Here is an 18,763-nt window from a genome sequence, read left to right as displayed (position 1 = left end):
ATAATGCTCAATAAAACAACGAGATATGTTATGTATTTTATGTATTATAATATAATATATTGTATGTATGTATAAATATATTTTGCATTTGATGATAATGATAATTGCATATTATATATGAATATTACATAAGGAGTAGGTATAGAAAACGAAACAAAATTACATAGTCATCTAATATTTAAATAAATCAATTAAATATTTGTAGAAAACGAGCGATTCAAAAATCGATTAACATTCATATGTATTTATGAACAACTGTATTTTATTATTAATTAATTAATAAGTTTTTACTAGTTTATGTACAATGTTAGCAGCTCACATTTGATATTATTTATTAATAAACTTACATAGAAGTGAATTCGTTCGATTCACATGCAATAGTTACTGTGAATATTTAATTTGAAGGCATTGAATTTATTAATTTGTAATGTAAAATAGAAAAAAAAAACACAATTTCATCACTTCTCTTCGATGGAGCTATATTTGTTACTTTTAATAATAGCTCCAAACTGAAACAAAAATTAAATTTAATAGAATATTTCATGAAAATTAAGTTAATTCAATAATTTATATGATTGTAACATACCGGTAGAGAAGAAGAATAGCTTAATATATATGTATATTAAATATATATACATAAATATATATATACACACACGTCTTCAGAAATGCAATTTTATCGACTTTTACAAAGCCGTTCTTTTACTCCCAATATAAAAGAACTTTATTAAAAATCGACAACTGAAGCGAAAGTCTCGAATGTCCCGTTCTTATATGGCCTGAGGTTCGTAGATCTCTATAAAGATAAAAAATCATATAAAACAAAATCATATATCGAATTTATCAAGTTTGTTTTCTTTCATACAAAAATAATGTATTGAATGTAGTTATAATTGATATGGTAACTTAGTAAACAGATACCATTTTCAAATATGACTTAATGGCTTATTTTTAGGGGGAGGGGGTAGGTTGACTCAAATTTTGATAGAATAGCCATTGAAAAGTGTGTATAGTATGCAAAATTCAAATAAAATTGGTTTAGAAGTTGATTACAAGACTAATTATACAAGCAGAAATGTCAAATTTAATAAAAAAATATATTAAAGCATTTTTATAATTAAGTTTCAATATTGAACAAGTTAAAATGAGTACTCACATTGAACTGTTTGATCTCGCAGCTTGGATTAGGCCATATTAGAACGGGTGTAGGGGTCGGGAATGGAACTCCCACAGGAGTCATGAAAAATGGACCCGATCGAATCTTCGATCGGTCATGTCGATTTTACATGAACTTCGAGTACCTATAATGAGTCGAAACGATTAGTTTTTGCACTTTTTTGTATTTGAATGTCGATTTGGAAGACTTGCCTTCGCTTCGTGTGCACTCTTCGGACGACTACGAAGTAAGAACGAGATCGTTCTGTTTTATGAACGGTTGGATATTTTTTGTCGGTTGACAATAATACGGATTGTTCTGATTTGTCGATTCGATTTCGGTTCGGATTGATTGGTCGGTTTTATTTCTTGCATGTAATGTTGAACGGGTGTCATTTTTTTAAATATTTATTTAGAAAAATATATAAAACGTTACAGTCTTTTTCAGATGTTCACTTTCCATCAATTTCTTTTTATAAAATATAAGATCCACCCTCATAATTTTTTTTATAATACACCAATTTATGTATGTGCTGATTTTTTGATTCAATTTTGATTTTTAAATGCTTTTTATTATTACGAAATTATGTTCACAATACATCTTATATCTATTTTAATAGCTACTGATCTACTGATCATTTTCTATTTTACAATTTAATTTAATTTGGTTAGTAATCACAGTATTATATTATTCTAATGTTAATGTACAGCATAATAGGAATAAGAGCTCAAAAACCTATTTACAATTCTTATAAATGCTCATAATACATCTAATACAGGGTTTCCCAAACTATGTTCCAAAATAGGTGTTCCGCGGAAAAATTAACATATAACATATAACTTTAAAAAAAAATTGAACATATTCTACTTCATAGTGAATTGCACATTATCGTAATGCATTCATTATTAAATGGCTTACGCACATGGCTTAATGAGTCATTAAACCATGAGCGAAAGACATGGCGTCATGTGTTCTTAGCACTATGACGGCCGCTGACTCATATTTGTATCATGTTGGGTGCACAACGCTTACTTAATTCGAAACCCCGATATAATACATAATGTTAATAGTTGAAAAAACAAAACAACATGATGATTCTCTCAGTCTGATTTCCACTAAAAAATACGTTGAAAAATTAACAGATTCAGTTATGGAATATTACAATAAATCAAAACTATTATTAGTATTATTTTAAGAGTACCATTTATCGGTCCGGTAAAATAGCCCTATTTCCAGACAAATTAGGTATTTATCACGACATAAGGGCGAAATCACACAGCGGTGAATGTGGCACGTGGTTTTAAATATTATATTTTTTAGATAGTTTTAAACATATAGAAAGAATGTGACGTTCATGGCACACATGCATGACACATGTTAATCTACAGCATAAAAGGAAAAAGAGCTCAAAAACCTATTTACAATCCTTTTTGATTCAATGTTTCACATCGAATGTATGTAATATTGGATGGTTACTATTTTTACTTCATCTATGCGAAAATTCGAACTCGAGATTTTGACTGATTTGTGTGTGTATTTTGGGGATTTTTTGAACGCCGTTAGTCCTATTGAACTGAAACTTAGTATCGGTTACTGAAATTATTATCGATAAGATGCAAATTTTTTAAGTTGACCGGAAATGGCACCTCCCCTTATATGTACATAGGTGTCCTCTTTTTTTTAAGTTTTCGAATTTAAGTATCTCCAAAACCGCTAACTGAATCGGACAAAATTTTTTTACATGCTATAGAAATAATAATCTTGATAACTTTATATTTTTATCTGAGCCGGAAGTAGCACTTTTACTATAGAGAATCGAGGTTTTTTATGTTTTTCTAGGAAATTTTTTGATTTATTGAACTGAAATTTCATATCTAAAAGTTTGAGGGTAGTAATACCAAGTTATGTATAAAATTTGGTAAGCATCCATCAACCGGAAGTGGCAGTTTACTCTTGTTTTTTTTTTAGCATCGATTTAGAGATTATCTCTAATGACACAATGTTGCAAAATTCAGAATAAATAAATTATGATCAAGGGGAAATTAGTAAGGGGATTTTCAAATGCTTTTTATTATTACGAAATTATGTACACAATACATCTTATATCTATTTTAATAGCTACTGATCTACTGATCATTTTCTATTTTACAATTTAATTTAATTTGGTTAGTAATCATAGTATTATATTATTTTAATGTTAATGTACAGCATAATAGGAAAAAAGAGCTCAAAAACCTATTTACAATTCTTATAAATGCTCATAATACATCTAATACATAATATTAATTAAAGACTCTCTAAAGTCGATGTCCTAAAGCAGATTGTGTTTAGGTAATCTGTGTGTTATACCTGAAGGGTATAGACATTTTGTTGTAATCACCGAGACTCTTCACTAGTGTGTTGGTATGGTTATTAGTGATAATGTCATAGAATCCTCTTTTTTTCCTCTTAGAAAGGTCAAAAATGTTGTGCCCACTATTCTGTCCACACCCCTGAACGTACATATCAAGCTGAAAATTTATATATGTATTTTTTATGTACTAAATTTGAGTTGATAAGGTTTTTGTCAGAATTCGTAAGCCGGAAGTAGTATTATTTTTTGAAAACAATATTTCATTATTTTATTTTGACCTTTTAAATTATTTTAATCGTATTGATATTTTATGTGTATAAATGCTAATAGGCATTTTAAATAATAAAAAAAATTTGAACAAAATTTAACAACCGGAAGTAGAAATTTTGATTTGTGAAAGTTTCCATACATTTGCGGTCAATTTATATCGAAAATGCAATCATAGCTATTAGTATTTCATAATGCTGCTGGTATGTGTGAATGTGTCTGTACGGTTCAATATCGAATTTTGTTTTGTGACCTTATATTCCTCAAATACATAGATAAAGTCATGGGTTGGTCACAGCCGAATTTTTTTTAATATATGTTTCTGACACTCAAAAATTTTTTGGTAATTTTGGTAATTGGTAATTTTGACGCCAGTTCAAAGTTTTATTAAAAAAAAAATATGTGTAGGGTACGTTTTTATTTATTTTCGTTCGATTCCAATCACTGTAACTGTAAAAAAATATTTTGAAAAAATGATTCATTGGGTGTATTTGTCACAGTGAAATTATATTTCAAGTGAAAATATACAATATTTTCACTGACGTTTCAGTGAAATCTTAACTAGTTACATTTTCAGGGTTGGTTTTATTCATTTAATATTAGATTGTTAGGGTTGGTATTATTTAATGGTTAGGATAGGTTAGGTTAAGTAAGGGTTGGCCCTATTCATTTAAGATTGGATTGTTAGGGTTAGACTTATAGAGTTAAACGTTGTAAATTCATTGTTCCATACATATTTTCACTGCTTGAATTGGTGAAAATATATTTTCACTTGAAATATGCTTTCACTGTAGCATATTAATTGTATAAAAGATCAAAATTGAAATTGTTTGTATAACACACATACATATATATGACTTAAAACATACATTAGATGAATGAAAAGAGTTTATGCCCGTTTACCTTTAGCATATACAAAAATCGGGCTTGAACTTATGTATGCAATCGTCTGATATATGTATAGAAGTAATATGAAATGTATTGAAAGGAATTTAAGTATACAAAATGTGTTTATATAGATTTTCTTGTTGTAAATAAATTGTAATCGTGTGTATAGTATATTGTTGTAATAATTTTTTTTTTGTAGCTGTTGTATGTTTTTTAATGTTGTATTCCAAGCAAAAAGTATGTGTATTTTGTATGTATTTTAAAACATTGTTATTGTATGTACTGATGTAGGAATAATATTAAATAAAAAAAATGTTTGCATACGAGGATAAGTCTTTATTCATATAAAAATAACAAAAATAGTACTCTTTTTATATATATAGAGTATAAAATAAAACAAAATGTAATACATACATATGTATGTTATAAGAAAAATAGGGAAATCTTAAAGCTAGCAAAAGTTAAACATGAATAAAATATAAAGTTACAAATATTCATTCTCAATGTGGTGAATAAATATTTAGTTTTTTTGTTAACATTTTTCTTCTTTTACGTCATTTTTTTTTAATTAAAAGTGTATGCGGGATTGGTGTCACACTCTTTTTAATTGTATAAATTTCTTTCAAGTAGTGGCGAGTCGAGATCCTGAGATGATGCTTGTTGACTATTTTATCGATACATATTTAATAATGGTAAAACTAGAAACTAAACACCTAAATAAACAATCATTATTGTAAAAGTTAAAAATAAAAAATAAATTGCGTTGCACATGCCGCATTTGGTATGTTTAACCTATTGGGTGTGTATTTATTTTAGTGATGTAAAAATTATTTTCTTTTTATTTCACTTACGACTAAATCCTATGTTATGAGCTTCAAATTTATTGGGGGCTAAACCGATACATTTATATTATAATATTAGTTATTATATAATAAAAAAAAATGCCGAGCGAGAAGTTGTGGTCTCTCAACACGTTTGAAAAATAGCAAAACTTAAAAAACTATTTAGACGAAATAGTAAAATCGCATCTGCTGCAACGCGTGCATTTTACCGAAATTGTACAAAATGGACGCGCCCCAACGAGACGAAACTTTACTTGTGTGTAAGATTTTGATCGAAATGTGGCAATTTTCGAAAGAAAATCGCTTTCGATTACATTTGGAAGTCACACAAACGAAATTGTGTCGTGTTAAAAAAATAAAGCAAAGAATCCACCGCACGAATCAATAACAATACTGATTGCAGTTTGGATTCGAACAAATCTAGTAAATTATACTAGTTGTAAAAAAGTAAGAGTGACTTTCAAAGTTGGAAAATGTCAAAAGTTGATCAGTTCGAGTCTTCATTTTCTTTCATAGCACTTGTGGGTACATCTGTCGACAATAATACGAGAATAAAATCAACACACGATTAAATTTTTCATATAAAATAATTAAAAATATAATACCTACGTTGAAAAATCGAAACAACGCCTTCGAAGACGGAACGCAAAACACCCCGTCAGAAAGCTTCTTCATTTGATTTTCGACGCCATAGATCCAGCTGTATTTTAGCTTCATTCGAAGTGAAATCAGCAGATCGGATTGTGTGCAGTACCAGTGACGATTTCGCGTATCTATAATACAATAAAAAAAACCACGAATGAAACACCAAGATTATAAAATGAAATAAAATTCAAACACTGAAACACTCACCGTTGAGATACGCGCTTGAAAAACTAGACTGATCAAGAAACATTTCAATCGTTCAACGATCAAAATCTTCAGATCCAATTCATTGGCCGCTTGATCGCGTGATGCTGCAAAAAACAATATAAATTAATAAAAAAATAAATCAAATATCAAACGGCTTACATTTCAACACTCGCAAATTCTGTGCAATTTAAGAAAATTCGACCAAAGTCAACACTCACCTATCACGCGATCAAGCGGCTAACGGATGGTTTAAAATTGCAACTCGACTACTATTTATAACATTTTTAGCAGTATTATTTAGACCAATTAGCAAATGGTTCGTATAATTAGAATCGTGGCGATTGGTTCAGTTGAAAAACGCATGGCTATTTTACAACAATAAATCCAAACGTTCCAGAATGTTCTGAATTAATATATATATTATATTCATACACACAAACGTTCTGATTTATATAATACAAGATTAAATCGCACGAAGACGAGCTTCACAGATAATTTTAACGATTTCCGCTTCTAAATCTGTATGCATCAACAGTATGATCTTTCGTCTGCAATGTGCATGAATATGTACATGATTCTGAAGAATGAACTGATTACATTTAGATTTGATTCGCCCAGTGAGATAAGTCTGCATATATGTATGTATGTATGTAGCACTCGATTGTTGATAGATATTTATTTTAATGATTAATCTAATTTACATAATATTTATACATTAAAAAAAAAGTTCGAATTGATTTTTAAAGCGTTTAGTGCACACATCGTCCGGCGCGTGCCTTGTTCGAAAGGGGGTGGTTTACACCCCTCATCCAAGAGCGGGGTGCGTGTGAAGCTATGCGTGAATTCTACCCGGGGGTTGGATAGAATAGTATGCACACTCATCCTGCGAAAACAAATATATATTTAGCGAACAGGAGCAAGCCCAGTTTGCATTCCGAGTCAGCTAATTCTGAAGATCCAACCCCCCCCCTTTTCAGACAAGAGACACGCCCTTAACGAAAAATTGTAAAATATAAACAAATTTGTGGAATCTGTATACTGAAAAACTGGAATCTGTATACTCGTATTTTAAAGTACTATGTAATGTATTTCAATGTATGTATAAAGTCTTTGATGATTAGGGATTGCACAACTAATTTACCGATTTACCGGTAAAACAACAAAATTTTGCCATCGGTAAGTACCAAAAATTTTATCGTGAATTAACTTAATATACAGGCATATTATTGCATTAAAAATAGATGCAAATGGCGTATTGTGGATTAGGTAGTCTGGAATTTGTTTATTTTTTGTATTAAAGGTCAAAAATGACTTAAAATTTGAGCTGGATGAATAGCAGATATTCAAGGTAGTAAACTCATCATAGTAAATTTCTCATTTGTTGAAGTTTTGTTCAGAAAAAAAATAGTAAGTGTAGTAATAGTAGTGGCTACACTGATGTATGGTAAAAAGTGGCAACACAGACAACCAAGTCGTAATAAAGACGGTTATTTCAATTATGATTACTAATTATAACAAATAGAGTTTATGAATTTATATGAAACTATTCACTTGATATACATATATGTATTTTTACTTATTTAATGTATATGCATTTTCAATTTATAATACATATATACATAAGTATTTTTAATATATAATATATGTATTTAAAATCTAAATAGGTTAACGTTTTTAGGAAAAGTAACAAAATACAGTTGTCTAATCCACGTTATTATATTTTTAATTTACCAGTGAAAACCGGTAAACCAGTAATAGCACAAATTATTTACCGTTTACCGGTTAGTTAAATTTGACGGTATTTAAATCCCCATTGATTAGTTGCCTATTTAATATGTATGTATTTTCAATCTACATAGGTTAACGTTTTTAGGAAAAGTAACCAAATACCGTTGTCTAATCTACGTTATTATATTTTTAGTTTACCAATAAAAACTGGTAAACCAGTAATAGCACAAATTATTTACCGTTTACCGGTTAGTTAAATTTTATGGTATTTAAATCCCTATTGATTAGTTGCCTATTTAATATGTATATATTTTAAATCTACGTAGGTTAACGTTTTTAGGAAAAGTAACCAAATACAGTTGTCTAATCCAGGTTATTATATTTTTAATTTACCAGTGAAAACCGGTAAACCAGTAATAGGACAATATATTTACCATTTACCGGTTAGTTAAATTTTACGGTATTTAAATCCCTATTGATTAGTTGCCTATTTAATATGTATGTATTTTCAATCTACGTAGGTTAACGTTTTTAGGAAAAGTAACCAAATACAGTTGTCTAATCCAGGTTATTATATTTTTAATTTACCAGTGAAAACCGGTAAACCAGTAATAGGACAATATATTTACCATTTACCGGTTAGTTAAATTTTACGGTATTTAAATCCCTATTGATTAGTTGCCTATTTAATATGTATGTATTTTCAATCTACGTAGGTTAACGTTTTTAGGAAAAGTAACCAAATACAGTTGTCTAATCCAGGTTATTATATTTTTAATTTACCAGTGAAAACCGGTAAACCAGTAATAGGACAATATATTTACCATTTACCGGTTAGTTAAATTTTACGGTATTTAAATCCCTATTGATTAGTTGCCTATTTAATATGTATGTATTTTCAATCTACGTAGGTTAACGTTTTTAGGAAAAGTAACCAAATACAGTTGTCTAATCCACGTTATTATATTTTTAATTTACCAGTGAAAACCGGTAAACCAGTAATAGGACAATATATTTACCGTTTACCGGTTAGTTAAATTTGACGGTATTTAAATCCCCATTGATTAGTTGCCTATTTAATATGTATGTATTTTCAATCTACATAGGTTAACGTTTTTAGGAAAAGTAACCAAATACCGTTGTCTAATCTACGTTATTATATTTTTAGTTTACCAATAAAAACTGGTAAACCAGTAATAGCACAAATTATTTACCGTTTACCGGTTAGTTAAATTTTATGGTATTTAAATCCCTATTGATTAGTTGCCTATTTAATATGTATATATTTTAAATCTACGTAGGTTAACGTTTTTAGGAAAAGTAACCAAATACAGTTGTCTAATCCAGGTTATTATATTTTTAATTTACCAGTGAAAACCGGTAAACCAGTAATAGGACAATATATTTACCATTTACCGGTTAGTTAAATTTTACGGTATTTAAATCCCTATTGATTAGTTGCCTATTTAATATGTATGTATTTTCAATCTACGTAGGTTAACGTTTTTAGGAAAAGTAACCAAATACAGTTGTCTAATCCAGGTTATTATATTTTTAATTTACCAGTGAAAACCGGTAAACCAGTAATAGGACAATATATTTACCATTTACCGGTTAGTTAAATTTTACGGTATTTAAATCCCTATTGATTAGTTGCCTATTTAATATGTATGTATTTTCAATCTACGTAGGTTAACGTTTTTAGGAAAAGTAACCAAATACAGTTGTCTAATCCACGTTATTATATTTTTAATTTACCAGTGAAAACCGGTAAACCAGTAATAGGACAATATATTTACCGTTTACCGGTTAGTTAAATTTGACGGTATTTAAATCACTATTGATTGGTTGCCTATGTATTTTCAATCTAGGTTAACGTTTTTAGGAAAAGTAACCAAATACCGTTGTTTAATCGACGTTATTATTTTTTTCATTTACCAGTAAAAACCCGATAAATCGGTAATGGGAGAAATTATTTACCGTTTAAATTTAATGGTATTTAAATCCCTATTGATTAGTTGCTTATTTTCAAATGACTTTTATGAAAGTTAAATTTCCAATTATAACAATTTTAAAAGAAACTATTTTGAATAAGATATTATTTTGATATTATTATTCAAAATAATTAATAAAAATTACAAGCATACAAATGTGATCGCATCGTTCAAGTACCATTTCATATGTATGTATGTATGTATGTATATATTGTCATTACTTGCGATAAAATATCAAGCTTGTAACAATACCCGACAGAAAACAATAATAAAATAAAATATAATTTAAAATGCTTCTGTTGCTATGCAGGAATATTACAATATTGTCACAATATAAGAATAAAAATTAATAATTAAAATATTTGAACAGTCGGCAAAAATTGCTGTTGACATATCATATTTCAATGGCCGCTTTCTTTCGTTCGAGATCTTAATTTTTACGATGATGCGCGATTTATGGACAAGGGCATAAATTGACACACGGTACATTAGTTCATATCCTGAGGGGTTTCGTCGGGGTGGGAGGATCACCCTCCTCGTGGGGGAGAATCCCAGAACCTCACATATAACTCATTAGCATTGCAAATGGACTCTGGAGCACAATACAACTATCAAACGTCCGAAAATTATTGTCTAATGCCGACTTGGCCCGCTCTTGCGTATGTCCAATCCAGTGTTCGTCTTCGAATTAGGGTTATCGAATATTTGCATATGGATTTGCAATTATTTCGCGACGTACATATATGTAACTATTGTGACGATTCCATAAGCAATTACATAGATGAGTATTTTCACACTGAAAATTCCACCTATTCATATTAGCGGCAGTTGTGCTGCAAATATAAAATCGATTTAAATATGAAATTTTGATTTCACATTAAAATTCATATTTTATTATTCAACTGAGCAGGAATGATGCTTTGAAATTATAATAACACGTTGGTCTTATGATTTACAGTTAGTCCACAATATTGGGTTAAAGGCCAAAGTAAAATAGCTAGAAACATAACTCAGTTGTTAGCGTGTAATGCTTTCAAATGAGAGATGATGGGTTCAATCCTGGCCTGGTGTTGCTGACCATACATTGGATATATGTACACATGTGACTCTAGGTTAGAATTTTCCAATTCATTATTAAAACGGTTCCACCAAATTGGCAACCTATACCCGTTTCTAGAAAATTTGAGATTGTAGAATCTCAGATTTGTTGATTATTATAAATATGCATTTCTTGCAGAAATTTGCTGTATATCAAATTTGTCCATAGATGTCTCTATGGTATTGTATAAAAATCATGTAATTGTATTTTTTTAAATGATTGTAATCTAATACATATACAATATGTAAATTCGAAAGAAACTTTGTATGTTTGTATGTATGTATGTATGTATGTTTGCTTGGGTCGTAGATTCCTTGGCGTTCAATATAATAAAAAAAACTAATGAATATTCAAATAAATTTAAATAAAATAAATCTATTAAAATAAATTGAATACAATTTCACTATTAGATTGGCCATGTTTAAGCGGTTTATATTACAAATACTGAGCGAAGCCGGGTAAAAACACTAGTATGTGATAAAATAAAAAAACAAATCTCTTTTCTTCGAAATTAATTGATGGTGAACACGTTCAATAGTAAAAATAAATAAATGATTTCAATGCAGAATTACAAATCTACATATGTATGTACATATAAATGCGACATTATTGATTGCAAAGTAATAATATTATATTATGTATAGAAGAGCAAGAATGACGCTTTATTATAACAATGATAAGTTGGCCTTTTGACTTACAGTCAATCCGTTATATTTATAAAATTCATGCTAAATATGTATGAAGTAGCAAAAAATGATGGTTTGAAATAGTAATAGCTACTCAATCAGACAAACAGTAATTTTTGTAAAATTAAATTAAAATAGTATGAAGTTCTGTATACGATCGTCGTTTTAACGGAGGATTACATATATTTATGGTAATGCTTGTTTTTGTTAAATTTGATGATGTTTACAATTCAAAAGATCAAAAATAATCTTTATAAAACAACAATTACTAGTTTCCGCATACAATGTTTGTATAGGGTTTACGTAATTCGTCGTTTTTTTAATTAAAATTATTATTCAAGGTTGTGACAGCCCTGTTTGGTTTGTTCTCCTTGGCAAGGAAGCGATACGTTTTGCTGATATGTCGCTGCTGATTGAATTTCGCCGATTTAATCTGTGTATAATATTATAAATAGATTTATGCGTGAACGATAAGCTACATGCTACATATGTACATCACACTGTACTGTTAAGTATATATGTATAGAAAAAAAATAAGGAAACACGTACTTTTGCACACATTATAAATATTTATCGATATTTCGTAAGAGGCTTTTTTCCTGCTACCCTTATGTATTATGAAAGCGTTCATATGTTTACGGAGGATTCGCTATGCGGCCATTTTGTTCGTTTCTTCTCTTTTTATAGAGGAAAAGTTCAAAGTTTTTCCATTTTTTTTTCCTCAGACAGCGGGATCCGGTAAAGAGGGTGGAAAAGTTGCGAAAAATATTATTTTATCCGCTCTCATATTTGGCGATCGTTTTCAATACGGAATGCGATTGTGAACTTTGAGTATTCTTTCTTTTAGGCACATTTTACTGTTTCGGTTTCTGGACGATGCGACGTGGGTTCTTATGGTGTTTTTTTTTTCGTCACAGCCAGAGGGTTGTCCATGTAAGGGCCTGTCAATACTTCCGATGACAAATGACATAGTAAAGATTGTATATATTTTCCATATCATTTCACAGCATCTCTTTCATGTCACGATAATATCTGAGACTTTTCGAGTATTTACTGTACGCGTATTTTTCGCATTAAAAATAAAATAAGAGATGTTTTTTAGAAGTAAAATAGTGATAATAACTTTCTTGGGGTGGTTAAAACACACTATAAATGCATATGATATTTATAAAAAAATCAAAACCACCAACAATGGATTTGTCGTTTTTTTAAGATTTTTGTGTAAATTAAAAAAAATCATACTTGCTATTTAGATTACCTAAACACAATTTGCTTTAGATCGTCGACTTTAGAAAGTCTTTAATTAATATTATGTATTAGACGTATTATGAGCATTTATAAGAATTGTAAATAGGTTTTTGAGCTCTTTTTCCTATTATGCTGTACATTAAGATTAGAATAATATAATACTATGAATACTAACAAAATTAAATTAAAATAGAAAATGGTCAGTTGATCAGTAGCTATTAAAATAGATATAAAATGTATTGTGAACATAATTTAGTAATAATAAAAAGCATTTAAAAATCAAAATACTTGCTTTTTTATATAAATTTATTTATTTCAATCATTTTCTTCATTTTTATGTACATTAACTTTGTAAACATCATCTAAATTCTCAACTTTTTTGTTTGTTACAATCATTAATACGATTTCAAATAAAATTTCATATATTTTTCGCACAAATTTGAGGCAATACTGCTTACTGAATTTAAGTCACCAGATCTATTAATTATTATAATTATAAAGTACCATTCTTATTCTATTTAATTATAAAGTATTATTGCTATGTGAGAGATAATCTCAGATTTATGGCGATCTTAAAAGCTGCATTACATATAGATATTGTATGAATGTATAATCAGATATGTAGTTGAAATATTTCATTCTTCGATTTTGTATTTCTTGGCGCTTTTGTAGGAGGATTTAAATTGGGCTTTGACGTGTTTGTTGCGAGGGATTTTTCAGCTGAAAAAAAGACGTAAAAAAAGGGTACGGGCTTTTATATAGAGTGTAAAAGGGAAAAGTGTCATGAAAAGGCTTTATTTCAACCCTCGACCCTCTGTGGGACACCTTTGATGGATGCTCCTAGTTCGTGGAATATTTCAGCACTATTTTCAAATAAAACTATTCGAGTGGAACAACGCGTTCATCCCCACTCTCCCTCTGCATAAAGAATAGATAAAATCGCTTTCGAAACGGGATATTTTTATTTTTATTTTACATATATACCAGGAAGGCCTTACAGGTAAATCCCAATGCGCCTTCCTGGCCAATTACAAATACAAATACAGCATTTTTATTATAAGTCGTTGAATTGCGAGACACTGAAAAAACTCGCAAATTAACGAGACATCTATGAATTGTACATAAATTTTTATTGTACATCAATCAAATTTTTCAAATAGTGGTGACATAGTAGGTAGGAAGGATTTTTAGCCAATTTTTTTTTCCGGGAACCGTTTCAACAATGAAATCAGAGAAAATTGGCAAACTCTGATAGGAAACGATCAACCTGGAGTCACAAATCCAGGTCTGACCAACAGCATACTCTGAAAAATTCATTTTCATTCAGGGATAGAACCCGGCACCTTCTTGACGGTAAGCAGAAGCTTAACGTCCGAGCTATGCTGCTGGCTTATATATTTCAATAGTTATATTTTCAAACTATAAATCTACATTTGAAGGTATGTAGATATTTAAAAATAAATATTTAATTTTAAATTGAAATTATATTGTATTAAATTCATACATTTGAAATTTTAACGGGTGTATAATTAAATTAAAACTGTAGAGTAAAGTTTTTTTAAATTAAAAATATATTTTTTCGAAATAAATAACACAGTTTTGGGGGTTGAATCAGAGGCTTATCCTTAGAATTGACACCCTCGCGTATAAAGAAAAACAGACGACCTCTGGTTTTGCAAGTTCACTTTATTTACTTTCAAAGAATAAACAGAGGGGTGCCTTCTTGAACGTCTCCTCCACCCACTTCCAAAAGAAAGGACTTTAATACTATTCAAATCTTCCCCAAAGGAGAGACAGGAGTAGCCTCTAGACACGGTGATTTGTCATACGAGACTACAAAGTGTCACACGGTTGATTGAAATTCAAAAAAACACCTACCACGGACACTTTTGTATGTGTTTGGGATTCGATATGCATTATATGTATGTATATATGTATGGTTCTTCGATGGATTTTGAAATTTCGCGCTCGTTAAAAGCAAATAGACAAGATTCGATGGTCATCCACGTTGCGATTGTCGATCCTCTCGAAAATATCCGCGAAGACGAGTGGGTGCAGTGAGTTATGCACCGCAAACGGTTTGCCAAAACGAAAAGGGTGCATACGATTTCATGTTTTTATGCACAATATGCAAATCTGCAGGTTTGCCTTGGGGGAGGGGTTGAAACAAAAGGGAGTTGCGAGTCCTTAGCGTTGATGTCGACAGTGTCCGCAATCACTACCATTCCTATCATCGGAGATAGAAGGGGGTGGTTGAGTGGGGTGGAAGTGAATGAGAATGAAGGAATGTTCAAAAATATAGAAATTCGGTATATTTTTAATATCATCTATTATATATTCGCTCTATTGTCACGGATATTCCATTGGATCCGACTTGTCGAAGCGTGTGGAATCTATGGTCGTTTGGGTATCACTTTTCATCCTCAACTCACCTTTAACAACCACATCAAGACAGTCGCTGACATTTCCTTTCGTCGACTCAAATTTGTTTTGAGATATGCTAGGCTATTCTAGAATCCTTTGTCTTCTCGCTTGCTTTCCAACTCGCTTGTCAGAGGCAAGCTAGAGTATAATGCGATTGTGTGGAATCAGCATGAAGCAAATTACTCTCTAATGATTGAAAAAATGCAAAAGTATTTCTTCCATTCCTATATAGGAAAGAGTATGAGTCTTACCCATATCTCTACCCTACTTTTTGGGTATAATTCCCTTGAACTTCGGAGAAACTTCTCATTAATTCATTTTGTTCTCCAGCTTCTTCATAGTAATAAGTCATGTCCGTTGTTGCTGGAATATTTGGGACTTTATAATAATCTCTAATAATTATGTGCGTGGTAGACATCATCATTTGATGGTTGTACCTTCTGCTCGCACAACTCTTTATCGAATGGCTCCTATTCCAAGAGCTATACGACTTCTCAATGAAATCGTTGCTGCTGGGCTTGAATGTAATATTTTCCACCTCAGTAAGCGTAAGTTATCGGAGATTATTTCAACCTATCTGTCAGGTAGACTATGCTCATCCTTATTTTCATAATTGAATGTGATGTATGAGTGGAATTTTGATATTATCTCTTTCATTTGGGCCTCGCAGGGATGTTTTGTGTTTGCATCTGACTCTTATATATTGGTGCTGGCTGTAGGTGCAAGACATTCCCTTTATCTAATTGATCCTATTCCAAGAACTATCTGACTTGACTACTGAGCCTGAATGTGATATTTTTCACCTCAGTTAGCGTAAATTTTCGGAGATTATTTTAACCTATTTGTCTTGTCCGAATGGAATTTTGATCTTTTGTCTTCCATTTGGGCCTCGCAAGGATGTTTTGTATTTGCGGTTGGTTCTTATATATTGGTGCTGGCTGTAAGATATTCTCCAATTTGTATTTTATTATTTGATATTTTTACTTTATATATATTGTATTTTACAAAATTGCTCATTTCATGGAATTGTCAAAAGACTTCACAAATTCAGTAATATCATTATGCTATCAAATATTCATTGAAATTAAACGAGACACATCCATACGAGTCACCATGAGAGATGATAATGACTGCATTTTCGTTGAGTGGTTCTTAGCTTCGATGTCGAAGTGCAGTTGCACGCGCGTGCACCGCCCGTTACATAAATTATTCTGGATGCAGATCAAAGAGAAAGTGGTCCGGCTGCCGTGACGGACCTAACCCCCATCATACTCGAAAATTTGCATACGACTCACTTTTAGCAGGTCGTCAAGACCCCATCAGAGAACTCTCCCCCGTCTCGCGTCGGGATCATCGGATCTAGTCGGGTGTGTTGGGATTCTGGGGACCCCTGGTTCGCGGGTTCGTGAGAGGGTTATCGAAAACGCATTATTTAGTGAACTTCAACTCTGTCAATAAAAACGAATCTCAAAACTTCGGTTAAATCGTATGGAAAACTTCCGTATACAACACTTAGTTTCACCATCAAAAGAAAATCGAGTAAAAAAACAACTATTCCATATATTTTGTAATTTTTACTAGCCACAAGTTGAATAAAATATTTCTAACTCTTCCAAAACACGTCTACTGGTTATGTTATTGAGGGATGGTATGTATGTACATATATTAAGCCAGCAGTTTGGCTTAATGGCAGCGTGTATGTTTAGCATCGTGTGATCAGTGGGTTCGATCCGCCATTCTGCTGGTTAGATTTGGAGGTATTTGTGACTCCAAATCGATCGTTTCTTATCAGAGTTTGCCAATTTTATCTGATCATTGTTGAAACGGTTCCTCAATTTGGCAAAAAAGTCACAAATCTTCTGTATTTATTGTGTGTATAATTTGTAAAAATTATATACAAAATCTAAATCCATGCATGTCTCAATGGAGTAATTTTGTAATTAATTAATGAATTAATTTTTATTTCGTATTCTTCAGCTTCTGGAAATACAGTGATTTATTTAATAATAAATTGCTACATTGTTTGTAATTAATTGTCCAGGAAGGCGTATTGGGGTCTTACTGTCAATCTTTCTTGTAAAAAAATAAAATAAAAATATGTAAATATGTATGCACATAAAATTGTGGATTTGCAAAGTAGTCAAATGTATTTACAAATTTACATACATAAATATTAATTTTTAAATAGATATATGAACATATGTATGTATGTATATGGGTAATACATATGTACTTAAAAGTGCAATTATAATATCGGAGCAGAGACTAATCAATCTTTGCTAAATAAATTGACCCAATAAATGCATGATAGCTCAAGAAAAATAAATATTTTTGACTTTTTAATTTCGTTAAATTATTATTTTAAAGTTGAAAAATTACAATCAATAGAAAAAACCACCCAACAATTGATTCCGATACTCGCTTTTGGAGCAGCAATATTAGATTTTGAGTCAAAGACTGTACAAGTCAAAAATCTGTAAAAACTGCACATTTTTTTAATCGCTTATATATATATATATATCTCACAAACGATCAAAATCATTTTCATATTTGAATTCAATGCATGAAATTTAGTAAAGATTGATTCGTTTCCACCCCAGTAAATGAAAAAGTGATTTTTTGTTGCTCAGTGTAATTGCATAATGATTTTTCCAAATCCTCAACTTCGCGATAAAAGAAAGGGTCAACAAACAATAAATCTCTTGTTCTCCATATATATAAATGACATACCTATTCCAAAAAACTGTCACATAGCCCTATATGCAGATGATACAGCTTGCTTCACAAGTAGCAAAAAACCAGACACTATTCTTAAAAATCTTGAATTTGCAATTAAAACAATGACTGAACACTTCACTAAGTGGAAAATTCAAATTAATCAAACCAAAACAGACGCCATATTCTTTAGTGTTAGAAAGCATAAGCCAAGTTCAGATCTGAAAATCCCCTCTGGAGAAAGTCTGAAATGGCAGTCAGTGATAAAATATTTAGGAGTAACGTTTGATAAAAGAATGGATGGGCACCTCACATTGAGGCAGCGAAATGCAAGGCGATGCGGGGTATATCCTCAATATATCCAATATTTAATCGCCATAGTTCTTTATCAACGCTAAATAAAATAAAATTATATCGCGCGCTCATATTACCATTATTAACCTATGCTTCACCTGTATGGAATAACGCCTCGAATACTAACCTTTCCAAGCTCCAAGTAATACAAAATAAA

At 30.7% G+C, this 18,763-nt stretch overlaps 2 long non-coding RNA genes across 2 annotated transcripts; both read right to left on the bottom strand.

The window, feature by feature from the left end:
- Positions 1-319: 319 nt before the first annotated feature.
- Positions 320-1,297, bottom strand: LOC143911020 (uncharacterized). Its single transcript, XR_013260521.1, has 3 exons — positions 1,157-1,297; positions 583-796; positions 320-502 (listed from the first exon to the last, which is right to left on the bottom strand). It is a non-coding gene; the product is annotated as an uncharacterized LOC143911020 (long non-coding RNA).
- A 4,594-nt stretch (positions 1,298-5,891) lies between these two features.
- Positions 5,892-6,651, bottom strand: LOC143911140 (uncharacterized). The gene is made up of 4 exons (XR_013260550.1): positions 6,577-6,651; positions 6,359-6,462; positions 6,116-6,279; positions 5,892-6,037 (listed from the first exon to the last, which is right to left on the bottom strand). It is a non-coding gene; the product is annotated as an uncharacterized LOC143911140 (long non-coding RNA).
- Between the last annotated feature and the right edge of the window lie 12,112 nt (positions 6,652-18,763).

This window comes from Arctopsyche grandis, chromosome 4 (assembly GCF_051622035.1).
Source record: "Arctopsyche grandis isolate Sample6627 chromosome 4, ASM5162203v2, whole genome shotgun sequence".
In the NCBI taxonomy this organism is placed as follows: Eukaryota; Metazoa; Arthropoda; class Insecta; order Trichoptera; family Hydropsychidae; genus Arctopsyche; species Arctopsyche grandis.
The sequence above is the reverse complement of the archived record's forward strand: the minus strand, read 5'-3'. Positions and strand labels throughout refer to the sequence as shown.